Genomic DNA, 13,785 nt, shown 5'->3' with positions numbered 1-13,785 from the left:
CATACCAGAAATACTAACGTCTGATTTGAAACACCTTTTTCAAAAGTCAGAAACTCAGGGTTTGTGACTTTTCTCATGGAATCTGTCCCTGCTTGTAGCAGAAAAATCGAAATTTGCATCTGAATGTCCTGCAAGAAGAGGAACTAAATAAAATGTGTGACAGAGTATGTCAGAGCTCAGTTGTTGCTCTGGGTTGCACACCAGTGAACCCTTAAAGCGTGATGAATGCAGCATGAGACAACTTCAGCACGACCTCACAGCCGACCAGCAACCCTACACTCACAGTATTCTCGGGAACATCTATGCTCCCCCTGCACACACTAATGTACAGTGTTGTCTCATGGCGTATTAAATGTTATTTTTTAATAAACTAGCAATTGAGTATCTTTTGCAATTGTCTTGTATTATATGCAAACAGAGATAATGTGAAATGGAGCTGATGATCCCTGCTATCGACCTACTTGATACACAGAGGAAAGGAGTCTCTTCGGGGACAGGTCATTGTATACAGACAGACTCCGGTTATTAAATTACAGGTGTTATACATAGGTGTTATAGCATTAACGATGCCCCACTTAGTTGTGACAGTGAGTCAATATCCATCATATCATAATGACTTACTGGCACCTGTGTTTTTCCCTCTGTGACCTCAGTTATACAGTGAATGACAATCAAGTTAGACTGCAGTGAAAAAAGGCCCATTGGAGATTATACTTTCTGTCATGCAACTTAAAAGGTCCCCGATTATACTATTTTTCAACAATACATAATAGGTGTCAGATATACCAAACATATCATGCATTGTAGCATGCCATAAACCCCTCTGTTTCAGTCCTGTTTAAGAAGTGCTGATTCTGTATCGAGACTCTGCGAGGTGTTTGGTTAAAAATAAGCCAATAGTGCTCTTGAGATTCAGGTGATTAGGTGGGCGGGTGTTACCTTGGTTGGTTATTGGCGAATGGTTGCACAACCCAAAACCACTGTGACACAAGTTGTCAAAATCTGATCAGCTCATTTTCAGACAGGGTTTTATAAAGATGGATCAGGACAAAAAGAGAGAGAATCTTTTTACCCGAAACTTTCTGAATCTACACAGTGGGGACACATATTTGTGTATAAAGTAAATAAAAAAGTGGATTTTGCACAATAGGTGACCTTTAACTCTAAATTCTACTGCTCTGCATTAAAACACATTGATGTATACACCACTACAAATCCTCAGACCCATTATGTGCTCACAGCCAGTACATATTATTTTCCAATAGTGTATAACAAAGACCCACACTTTACTTTATGTGCCTGTAGTAACAGCAATGCAACACCTGATGGGGTACTTTCCATCTCGATGGTTTTCACGAGTGAACTTGCCGATCCTTTTTTTAAATCTCCACCTTCTTGACCAAATGTTCTGGTATGTAACTTTATTTATTTATTTATCTGACTGATTAAATGAAACTGGTAAAATTGAGATGAGTGGCTCTGGTTCTAAAATTATACTTAAAGAAAAATAAATAAATATAACTTCAATTTGTATTTGCCATCAATAGGTTATAGCCTTGAGTATTCAGCCAATATACTCATAATACATGATCTGTCTTCTGCTAATGTACATTTATTGATTGTATGAGACCTGTGCTGGAACAGGTTTTAACACTTAGCATCCTCCAAGCTTAATATCTGAGAAGAGAATGGATCATTGAGAGAGACTGAATGCCCTAACAAGCTTTATACACCAGTCAATCATGCAGAATGAATGAAAAATTATGTTTTTGAGATATGAATTATTACTCAGTCCTGTGATATGAATCATGGTCATAACAATGTATTCTATATGCAAACAATGAAGCTGGATTGAGTTGAATGACAGGGAGACTTACCAGGACTCATTTGGACAGAGCCTTGTGATTTGTAGTGAGATGCCTTGTCTCCTCGAGGTGCTGGCAGACAGGAAATGGTGGATGCAGACGACAGGAAGAGCCAGGAGGTCCAATACTATGAGACCAGGAGACTGAGGGTATGAGAGCAGTTCATATGCAGGATTTCATTTGTTCATATCAAATGTCAGTAGCTGCCAACCATAAGTTATGAAGTTAAACATCCCTTGGAGGTGAATCAATCTATCATCCAAGCTTTCTACTCTGTTATTGTCTGACTTAGTTGTGACAGTGACAATGTGTTATCAGCAGTCAATATCAGATGCTGACGTGTTATAATATTCATATGAGAATCGTGCATCATCTAATCTTTTTTAATTGTTCTCCTCGTATAATTTTCTTTGCTCAGTGTTTGATTTTTAAAATACACCCCTCATTGATTTAAATTATTTCATGTCAAAACAATTAATTATATTTCCAGTGAGCTTTAGCTGGAGGCTTTTCAGTCTATAATTATATATGGTTCTGTAACTGACACCTAGAAAATGTGATTCAATTTCAAATTATTAAAAAATATATCTTCTCCCTTAGGCTATATCTAGCCAAGGCCAAATTCGCCTCAGGTTTTGAGATAAATATTACATTTCTCAGATGTCTGCCTCAATCCCACCAAAAAAGGATATCAATGGAAGTTTAGAAATTCCACAGCAACCACTCTTTCCAAATCAGACTTCATTTTACTTTAATAGTTCAGAGATGTTTGCACCTTCATCACTTACTATCCGGACTATTTATCTCGTAGAAAGTGACAATATGAAAGCCTGTTTGGCCTTTCAACATCCACCTTTTGTGTATTTGCAACACCAACCCATTTAATTGCAATCAGCTACTGAGCTGCTTCTTTGTATAGCTGGTGGTTATTAAGTGACCTTTGCAATTGCATTCTTAAGAAAAGTGTACCCAAACATGGATTGGTGCCTTCTTTTGTCAGACAATTGAATCAAAAACATTCTGGGAACTGACAGTGGTTTCCTAACTTCCTATTAAGGGAACATCTTTGATCAATCAGCCATGTCCTTTATATCTAAAAAATAGCAGAGAGCATCAGTAATTTATGAGCTAAAGAGGTTTCAGAGCAGATTGATTGAGTGAGCGGTGAGATGAGTGTTCTCGGATCTTATTAAAATGTTGATGGATCTCCAGTTTAAGCATTCAGGTAAGATGTCAGTTTACAACACACAAGGCTGGCAAGAATATTAAGTTTCATAAATATGATTTGTGGTTGGCTGCACACTGGAAACGTAGAGGGCACTGGAGATCAGTCAAGAGGTCTCATATATTTAGTTTCGACATCCCATTTGTAAATAGGTCTCTGACGGCAGGTTAATATATTTCAGCCTCAGGACAGTTATCTGTAAGAAGTGGTTTAACAAATAGATATATAGTTCAGGATGGGCAAGAACAGAGGAAAGCTGTCTTATCATGTATGTTTGGGCATTCAAAGACTGTACCTGATCTTTGTGTGTTGCATGGTGTGCACTTGTTGTTTCATTTCATTTAATCGTTTATTTGAAGAGGGACAATGCACATTGAGGAACATTTTTAACAATTAAAGGTGGGGTAGGTACATTTGAGAAACCGGCTCGAGATACACTTTTTGTTATATTCCATGGAATGCTCTTAACATCCCGATAGCAATGAATATCTGAAGTGCTTTGACAAAAAATCCATAAAAAAAATGTCATCTGTGGAAGCCGTAGTATTGTAAAAAGCACGACCAATCATCGGCCCGGCTAAAATAACTGGATGGCCTACCTGCCTGTCAGCTTTCCATCTGTGCACAAATTTATCTCGTGCCCTCATTGGTCATGTGCGCGTTCGTGTGTGTTGAAGGAGGGGCTCTGTGAGGAAGTGGCAGATTTTTTCCAGTTGCGTATTTTCAAATTCTAGTGCACTCGAGCTGGTTTCTCCAAAATTACCTACCCCACCTTTAATGCTTCACAATGTAAATATGCCGGATTTGAGGTTTTAGCTAATTTCCATCCGTAGTCCGTCACATACAACATATAAGAACATGACATTTATATACATAGCAAAAATAAATACATGATATGCAGAAAGAGCATGAGCAGCATACAAGCATTTACCACATGGCAGTACAATGTGGCAGCTATGACATAAAGTGCAGGAGAAGATACAAGAGCTACATCAAGTGCAAGAGAAGATAAAAGAGCTACATAAAGTGCAAGAGGAGATACCCCTGTAAGTGCATTTAGCGGTGATTACACGTCTGTTTGTTGCTCAACCATTCTTTGAGTTGACCTTTAAAACTATTGAGAGTGGGACAATCCCGTATCTCAGTTGGGAGACTATTCCAGAATGAGCTGCCTTTAATGGAGAGGACATTTTGACGGAAAGTGGTCCGTCTACGGTGGACTTCAGTCTCCTCTGGTTTCTGACCTAGTGCAGCGTCCAGTGTGTTTTCTGTGGATGAATTCCCCTGAGGGGGGGGGGGGGGCAGTCCATGTAAACATTTATTAAAAAAACACACACTTTTAAAAGACTTAAAATGGTCAAAACTCAAGAAATTGTGTTTTTCAAGGATGGTACAGTGGTGGTATGAATTTGGCTTGATAGATCTCTTGTCTCTTCTATTGGTTTCAGGTTTGTGGCACAAGCAAACGACCAGTTTGTCAAACAGTATTCAATAAGATAGATAGAATCATACAGTGGAGGTATGACTTTGCAGCATTGACAGTTAAGAAAGGTCTTATTTGTTTAAAATGTTGCAAGTTGAATTTAATGGTATTGGATACTTTCTTAATATGTTTCTTAAAAGTCAAGTTCGAGTCCAGTATGACTCCAAGGTACTTGAACTGGGAGACTAGTTCTATTTCTGCTCCGTTTAAAAACACATTGGATCCTTCGATTTTGACTGGTCGTTTACTGAACATCATGCATACTGTTTTTTTTATTACATTTAACTGTAAGCAAATGTTGATCAGCAGCCAGTGTTGAACCTTGTCCAAAGTATTAGAGAGAGAAGATTAGATCATTTCAGTGGTTTTCCCATGTACAAAGATGACAGCATCATCGGCATACATTTGCACATTCAACTCAGGACATACATAAGGCAAGTCATTCACTTGTACGTGAGTGTGGTGCACTGTCCCTGGTTTTACGAGTCAGCTTTATGTGTCAGATACACATGTTATCCAGACATCTATTGACTTTTCTCTCACTCCAGGGGAGCAGCATTCATCTCTTCAGATTAGACTGCAGGGAGCCTGTACACTATTTTCCTGTGGCCCTGCAGGCAGCCACTCCAGGCCCATCCAAGGAAAATAGTCGGTATCAGCACAGTCTGAGCTGTACTTTACTGGAGAACACTGTGTATACGAAAACCTCATCGTTGAACAAGACAGCAAAATTGATCAATTTACATCTTCTGACAGTTTGCATAAATTACGTAAAATGGGAACATTGTCTTGCATAAGGCAGTCAATTACTCTGTTTTCTGCACAGTTTCTTATTTGATAGAATAATGAGAGATGGCAGTTGGAGCCTGAGTGCATTGTGTTTCTTCATGAACACATCAGTCATCATTTAAATGTAAAACAGCCTTAAAGGAATTGTTTGACATTTTCGGGAATATGCATAATTACCTGATTAACGTGACGTCACTGGGAAGTTGACACACAACCATTAGAGATGCCAGGAACTCACTGAGTCTGGACTAAAAATAGTGTGGCATAAACCCCTGTAGCTTGCCACATGCTAGTTGCGTGCAGATTAAACAAATGCGATACAACATGTATTAACATGAAGGATTGTAAATACATGTTGGTACATTTGAACTGTGAGGCCAGCTGTTTAGTCTTTGTAGCGTGGCGTTTTCTTTGAATGAAACAAAGCTAAAATTACATTTAGTTGTACTCATCAAAACTCATATGTATCCATAAGGTTTTGTGGTTGAGGAGTTTCTCGTGAAATTCCTGAGGAGGCAATCGGCCAATTCCAAACACTCATAATAATAGAATGTAGAGAACAAATAAGTGTGTTTTTATTTAATCAAGAGGAAAGTCTATAGAAAGGATCCATCTCAGAGATGTCAGATGCTGTTTATGAATTTGGCTCAGACTCACAGTTTGCTGATTTATCAGTTTTCCTCTACCAGTTACTGAGCAGATGATTCAGATCAGCGTTGACAAAGTGCATCAATATTGCCAGAACGTCTTAGGTGAGAAAAATACAACATTGTCCTACTGTTTAGCAGAGGAACATTTTGTAACTGTGTCTATAACTCTGATAGATCATGTTAAGAAGGCTTTTATTTAAACATCACATTTTGACAAAACCTTAATAGAAAACCAAAGTTATAGATTACTGTTCTGCTTTTCAGATTTGCTTTTAGATCACGTCGCTCTGCCGATGATGAGTTATGACCTTCTGAAAATAATCTAATCAATCTAATAGTGGCCTATTGGAAAACATTGTTGTTTTCATTTTCCAGCTGGTTTTATCCTACTCCACACACACACACACGCATGCATGCACACACGCACGCACACACGCACGCACGCACGCACGCACGCACGCACACACACCAATTCCGTCTGAACGCTCTATGACTCATCGATTTTATCTTCACAGAGAGGAGGTGGCAGGATTATGCCTGCATCTGTATGATCCCTGTATTATCTCGAGATACAACAGTGCCTCTGGAGGACTGTGGAATTGAAAGCATATATTGTATGCTGCCAGGAGTTTAAGTGATTTCAAGGCCAGCCTGGGAGATGTGGCTGCATGAATGATGCTTCCTCAGTGACGTAGAGGGCCATTGAAGACTACTGGAAACAAAGATAATTAAACAGGATGATGAAGTTGTAATTATTTCATTATTTTGTGCAAAATGTCCCTTAAAACGAACATTACTGCCACGGACAAAAACTCCAAGACTAATTAATAAGAAGTACTTCCCTCCTTTTAATTTTCCTCCTGAGTCATTGAGGCCAAAGTCTCTGGTGCTATTAAGAGTTGTGGCCTTACACTAATGTGGTTTGCCATGTGGACTAATTATAACATTGAATCTATCGGAAAAGTCCTAATAAGCATCACAGGAAATGAATTTGTCGTAATAGGATTACAGACCTCAGTCACAAATACCATCAACAGTAAACAAAAGAAACAAAAAGTAAAGCAGGTACTGTACTACCCAAGGGCTGGGGGGAAGTGCCTGGACATAACATGCTTCTAGAAGTTGAGCTGTTCAAAGACTCACAGAGGTGAAACAAATATAAAGAAACACTATAATGGAAATGTGTGTGTGTGTGTGTTTGTGTGTGTGTGTGTGTGTGTGTGTGTGTGTGTGTGTGTGTGTGTGTGTGTGTGTGTGGCCTAGCATTACTATACTTATGGGGACCTAAATCTGTTTACACAGTCACGTATGGGGACTCGCCTCCCTTATGGGGACAAAATGGAGGTCCCCATGAGGGGAATCATTAATTTTAGGGTGAAGACTTGGTTAGGTTTAGGGTTTGGGCTAGGGTAAGGTTAATGGTAAGGGTTAGGGTTAGGCATGTGTTGGTTATTAGTTATTACATTACATTGCATTTAGCTGACGCTTTTATCCAAAGCAACTTACAATAAGTGCGTTCGACCAACAAAATACAAACTTGAAGAAAACAGAATCATATAAGTACATCAGGTTTCATAGAGCAAAAACATTTCAAGTGCTACTCAACTGGCTTTAGGTAAGCCAGTCCTTTATTAGTATATAAGTGCTTTGTTAATAGTTCTATCGCTCGAAGTGGAGTCGAAAGAGATGAGTTTTCAGTCTGCGCCGGAAGGTGTGTAAGCTTTCTGCTGTCCTGATGTCAATGGGGAGCTCATTCCACCATTTTGGTTAAGATTAGGATAAGTCTCCAGGAAATGCATGTAAGTCAATATAATGTCCCCTGAAGTGATGTATACATGGTGTGTGTGTGTGTGTGTGTGTGTGTGTGTGTGTGTGTGTGTGTGTGTGTGTGTGTGTGTGTGTGTGTGTGTGTGTGTGTGTGTGTGAAAGAAACAAGTAAGAGTAAGGACAATCTGGAGAATGTTTTGTATGTGCATAAGAAGAAAAACAGGACTTGGTTGACTTTTGTTGTCTGTTAACAATGGAGGTATTCTGAATTCAAGAACAACAACCAATTAAGTTCCCCTTATATACTTTATGCAACGTGCACCTATTCTGTAAGGTCTACAATCATGTTTGATCCTACTGTTCTTGTGCACAGTCAAATATCAGTTTCTTTAGATCAGATACACTGATGCCCTTCCCCCTCTCTTTCTATTTCAACTAATCTCGGCCTCCTTCCTCATAACATATTCTTTATTTATCCCCCTTTCACCTTTCTGCACCACTCCCTCCTCCACCTCCCTCCCATCCATCACTTCCCCCTCCGTTCTCACTCTCTCTTGCAGCCTATCTGCTCTTTGCCCTACCATAATATCTCACAACGGTTTTTTAATGTTGATGTGCCTGGTGCACATGTACTGCCATAAATCTCTGGGATTACTGGCACAGCTGTAATTCTGATCCCCCTATCCAGGCAAACAGGGAAATCGGTGTATTTTTACACCAATTGGCAGTGATCGCCGGAAAGTGGCAAAATAAATCACCCAGCTTTAGAGTTTTATGATGCTTAGAGGGATAGCAAATCAAAAAGGATTGACAAAATCGTTTTTTGGCCTTCCTTAGAACTACCTTCAGTTTCATAAAACAAGTCAAACACCTCAGAAGCATATTGGTTGTGTCTGAAAAAGCAAATGTAAACAAACACTACTTCTTAAGCATAAATAGAACATATATATATGGTATATTTCACATAGCATTACATCAGGGAACCTCAGTGCAATCGACTGTTCCCTAAGTCCTTCCCTCTGAATAGCGGGTTTCCTGCGGTAGCTTAGCAACAAGACACCAACTAGGCACTGGCGGCCTTTCGAGCTTGGTTTACTTCACATGTTGAAGTGTGTCAATCAGATATTCCTTTTTTTCATTATTGTAAAAAACTGAAAGAACAAGACCAAAAGTGGTAGGAATGTTTACTGCAGATTCCCACATAGACTTAGCCACCATGATGTTATTTAATGGTTTGTTGACTACAGTTGTTATGCCTTCAGTTTGGCACCTTGGTTGTCGCCATCTTGTTTTTCTTGAAGCCAAAGGTGACCATGTTTGGACATTAGCATAGCATATAAAAAATAGATATATATATGTAAGAAACCCCAACTTTCATTAACAGAAAACACACTGCAAGAAAGGGTTAAAGTTCTTGGACATATAGAAAATAAAGCATGATGCATGTATTTTTTTTACAAAATAAACATCATTCTGTTTTGGAGAAGATTTGAAACTAGCTATTGAAACCAAAAACTCAATAGGAAAATGTTTACTGAGAAAATCCATTGAGAAGTAAAAATGTGCTTTTATCCAATCTTATTTCTTTTGGCTACCAGTCCCCTTAAAGACTATTAGACATTGGCTTGACTTTTTCAGACCCGAATGTTGTCTCTGTGATAAATCCACCATTCTTACTTTATGTGCCATATGAGAATGAAAGCGTAGCAACAGTCATTAAGGAGGCAGGGCCTTTTGTTCCTTTTTATTCTTGCTTTAATGTCACCATCTGTTTATTGTTCCTCACTGGAATGAGTGGCATCTGTTAAAGAGCTGTTCACCTCATGTTGTTGTCCAGCACTTGTTGGTTATATGGGCTATTTACTGCACTTCATCACATGCTGTTTTTTACAGGATCCTTTTATGGACTTTTCTGCATCACTGGACAGTTTTAAGTGGGGAATAACATGAGGGATGGACAGGTGACATGCGACATATTAGTTACACACAGAAGCCAGTCTTTGTTCTCATATTACCCCTCTCTCCAAAGATTCCCTTGGTGTGGTCTCATAGGTTTCCACACCAATCTTTAGTCAAGCAGCGAGGAATTATGTGTCACTTCTTCCAAGAATATTTACTTGGCTAGAGTCACATTTTAAACAATATGTTTATCAGTTTTATTCACACTTTGGTGCAATTTCTGGGAAAGTCATATTTATTTTGGCATTTCTTACCAGATTATTCTGGTATAATATATTATATTGTTACTGTAATTGCCGAAATACTGTATTTACTTTAATACTGACGACTTTTAGTTGGCAACTACACTATTTTGAGAAAAGGAGCAGAAGAGAGAAACCAGTTGGCTGGTCAGTGAGTTTAGTGGGCCTCATTAGAGATGAAGCTTCATAAAAGAGGATTCTCACTAACAACCCGGCGCTATTACCTCGGTGGGCCAACGGGGGCAATGGGGTCCAGAGAGGATAGGCTTGGATGAATACATCAGGATTAGAGGTGCACCACTCCGGTCACTGGGGCTACTCTGTTGTTTATCCTCCCAGAAAAGATTTTTTAGATGAAACAGTTACCCTGAAAATCAGTAACATTAATGGACTCACCCATTAGACCAACTGGCCTCGGTCCAGGAATGAATAAAGGGTTTAATAATTAATGGAGGACATTTCTGTTTCTCCAAAGGCTGAGCTCATTGTTAGAAAACAATATACTAAAAGTATACATTGAAGCCAAAAGGACATATTGATAATGTACACAGAGCCATTTGTTTTACGAACTTATGTAAAATTGAGCATAATAGCTATCTTAGAACTTTAGGAAATACCTGTCTTAAAACTAGGCCCATTTAACCCCTTTAAACTCACAGTTAAACTCACAGTTAATTTCAAAATGTAAGGAATAGATTTCTATACTAATAATTTCTCAGACTGCTGAGATGACCACTAATTAGACTTCCTTGGGTATACAACTTGCAGGGAGGGTTCAGGAAAGTCATCTGTGGAATAGGAAATGCAATAAGAGGATGTTCAAAACAACTGATAAGATCAACAAACCCTTGAGTCAAAGCTCTCCCTCTTCCTCCACTCTCCATCAAAGCATTCAGATCTCTTTCATCCTCATCTCAATGCAGTTTCAAGGTGCACCGTATTATGTCCAGGTACTCAAAAGCTTTTTGCTTTTTTATACATTGCCGTATAAAAGCTCTGGAGAGATATCTTTTTAAATGATGAACTCCCCCACAACAAAGTTATCGTGACCTTGGCTCAGGACAGAGTCCTCAGGCATACTAAGTGAATTAATTCAGGTCACTTATCTGTGTGCATTCAGTCTCTCAAAGATCTCTCTTATTCCTTTTCCTTCCACTTAATGGCTGAAACCTCATATGAACCACCATATGTTTTAATATGGGCTATTTGTTTTTGACTGGGTTGGCATATGATTGAAACCTTGTGTTATTCATGATAATTTGTATAGAATGCATTTATTTGTGCATTTATCTGTTTAATCTTTGGCGGTGCATATGGAGATAAAATATTCACAGGTGTGTTTTTGTTGCCTAATTTGTTTCTTTGGATTTCCACTTGTTTCGAGTGTTTCAGCTCCCAGCAAATTACATTTATTTAAAGGGCCCATGTCATGGCCATTTCTACTGATCATAATTCCATTGTTGAGGTATACTAAAATATATTTATACTGTGCAATTTTCCAAACTCACATTGGTTTCTCATACATTATCTCTGTAAAGTATATGTATTCACCGGTATTCACTCCCTGTCCTAAACGGCTTGTTTGAGCTCCTGCCCCCCCCCCCCTCCTCCCTGTGAGCCCAGTGTGTTCTGATTGGTCGGGAAGTTGCGAGGCTCGTTGCTGCGATCTGCTGCGAGGAGTTGGCGATACAGCGAGAACAAGCGAAACTCATCCTGAGCACACACAAACACTCACAGCCGAAGTAAAAACAGTAAGTGTGACTAGATATTGAGTAAAAAAAAAGGTTTATAACGCTGTGAGAATGGGTCTGCGGAGAGCATTTCTCCGCGATCCCAACTTAGCAGCCCGAAAAACGTTTACTCATTTAAACAGTCGTGGTAGATACCTTGTTTGTTTTAAACATCATAAATACACAAACAACAATGAATACTTACAGTTTGTGTACCCAAATCTCCCGCTGGTCCAAACAAAGTAGGAACAGCATCGTTCTTCAGTGCCCTACGCTGTGCATATCCGGCATGAATCGCTGAAAGGTTTGGGAAGCTTTGTTTCGTGAAAGGCTGGCAGAGGGTGTGGCCTCTGGGTATTCACACGTCACAGTACCCAGGAAGTAAACAATGGAAAATGAGAAATCTCCAACGAGGCGTTTTGGGGAGGTCTTTTCTGTGTTTTACTCGCTACAGGGTGTACTTTGAGGGTTTTTGACTCTGCAGACCGTTTACATGCATAAAAACCTTCACAACACACAAGGGGACAGGTAATAACCAGAAAAGCATGACATGGGACCTTTAAACATGACACAAACCTATTTTAAACTAGCCTTTTGTTAATGAGCACATAGTGAAAACATGACAAGCTGACAAAGAAAATAGAAACTTGTTAACAGTGAACGGTCACATCCAAACAAATATCCTTTGGCGTATCCTCAGAGGTAATTCTATACAATACACAGTGAGTCACTGAAATTGATTTATCAAATGTCAAAACAATGAGGAAGCTGAAGAGTCTTTGAAACTGTGAGCCGGGTTCCTTGGAGAGGAGCAGTCAGTCACGGCGCTGTGTTTCTGCATGAATGGTCAGGCTGTTCTCTGAGGCAGTGACGTATCCGAAAAATGTCAGAGCACCGACACAGTGGTAACACCGTTGGAGCCCACAGCTGTCCAAACCGCCAACATTTCAGCTCACTCTTTTCTCTATAATATTGCTCTTCTTTTATATGCTCCAGATTACACTACTGGTGAAATGCACTGCAGAGGGAGGCAATATGGAAAGTGAAGAAACATGTTTCTTGTGATTTACAAGCTTTTAATTAGTCACAGGATTGAGATACGCCTTTCTGTGTCATGTTTAGATAAACCAAGACCTGATCAATGTTTTTCTTTCCTTTCTCTAACCAACCTTTTCAAATCTAAAGGTCACCTGGGTGGATGTTACATGAAGGGCTACTTATGCCTTCTTTGTGTCCTGTTAGAATGTTTTCATGACCTGCAATCTATAACCAACATGATGTCTGAAGCCCTGCAGAGCTGACATTTGTCGCTGCAAAAGAGTTGTATTACAGACACAATGACCAACCTGGGGAGAGAAGGGCACAGACAATTTGAAGATATTTGGTGTCACCGCCATTATAATGGTAATCAGCGAAATGCATAAAATATCAAAATATTCCACAAACATCAGGCCCCCATGGCTGTATACAGATCAGAATAAAACAGAGAGAGCTCTCTAATGGTTCAACAGAACATAACAATCATAACACACTGAGAGCAAAATTATATTCACAGCAGAATCAAAGCCAGTGGAGGCTGAGGAAAATGAAAGGAAACTAACAACAATAACAATCGCTTGACACACCTAATTCATAAAAAGGATAAATCAATTTATTTATATGGACATAGATTCATATTTTAAGGAACATGAGTATTTGCGTTCTTTCTGAGATTTAGACGAGCAAATCAATAACATTCATGTCTGTATGCTAAATAGAAAACTACACATGAGACGTTTAGCTTATCTTAGCTTAACTTAGCTTAGTGTAGCTTAGTTTAGCTTAGCTTAAAGACAGAGGATTCGGGGTAAGAGCTAGCCAGTCTTTTTTATGCCTCGAATTTTCTACATTTTATAAAGTTATATGATAATACATCATTAATGTTAATTCTGACATTTGTTTCTCGAAGATGTGGTGGCATAAATGTCAACAAGCCAACAAGCCAACAATCCACTGAGCTTGTGATCTCTGGTCCTGAGCAGAGTCCTGGTATAGTGACATTTAGGAGTGTCCTTTGAAGTTTATAAATAACAGGC

The sequence above is a fragment of the Pseudochaenichthys georgianus genome, chromosome 5 (assembly GCF_902827115.2).
Source record: "Pseudochaenichthys georgianus chromosome 5, fPseGeo1.2, whole genome shotgun sequence".
NCBI lineage: Eukaryota > Metazoa > Chordata > Actinopteri > Perciformes > Channichthyidae > Pseudochaenichthys > Pseudochaenichthys georgianus.
This window is presented reverse-complemented; position numbering follows the sequence as displayed.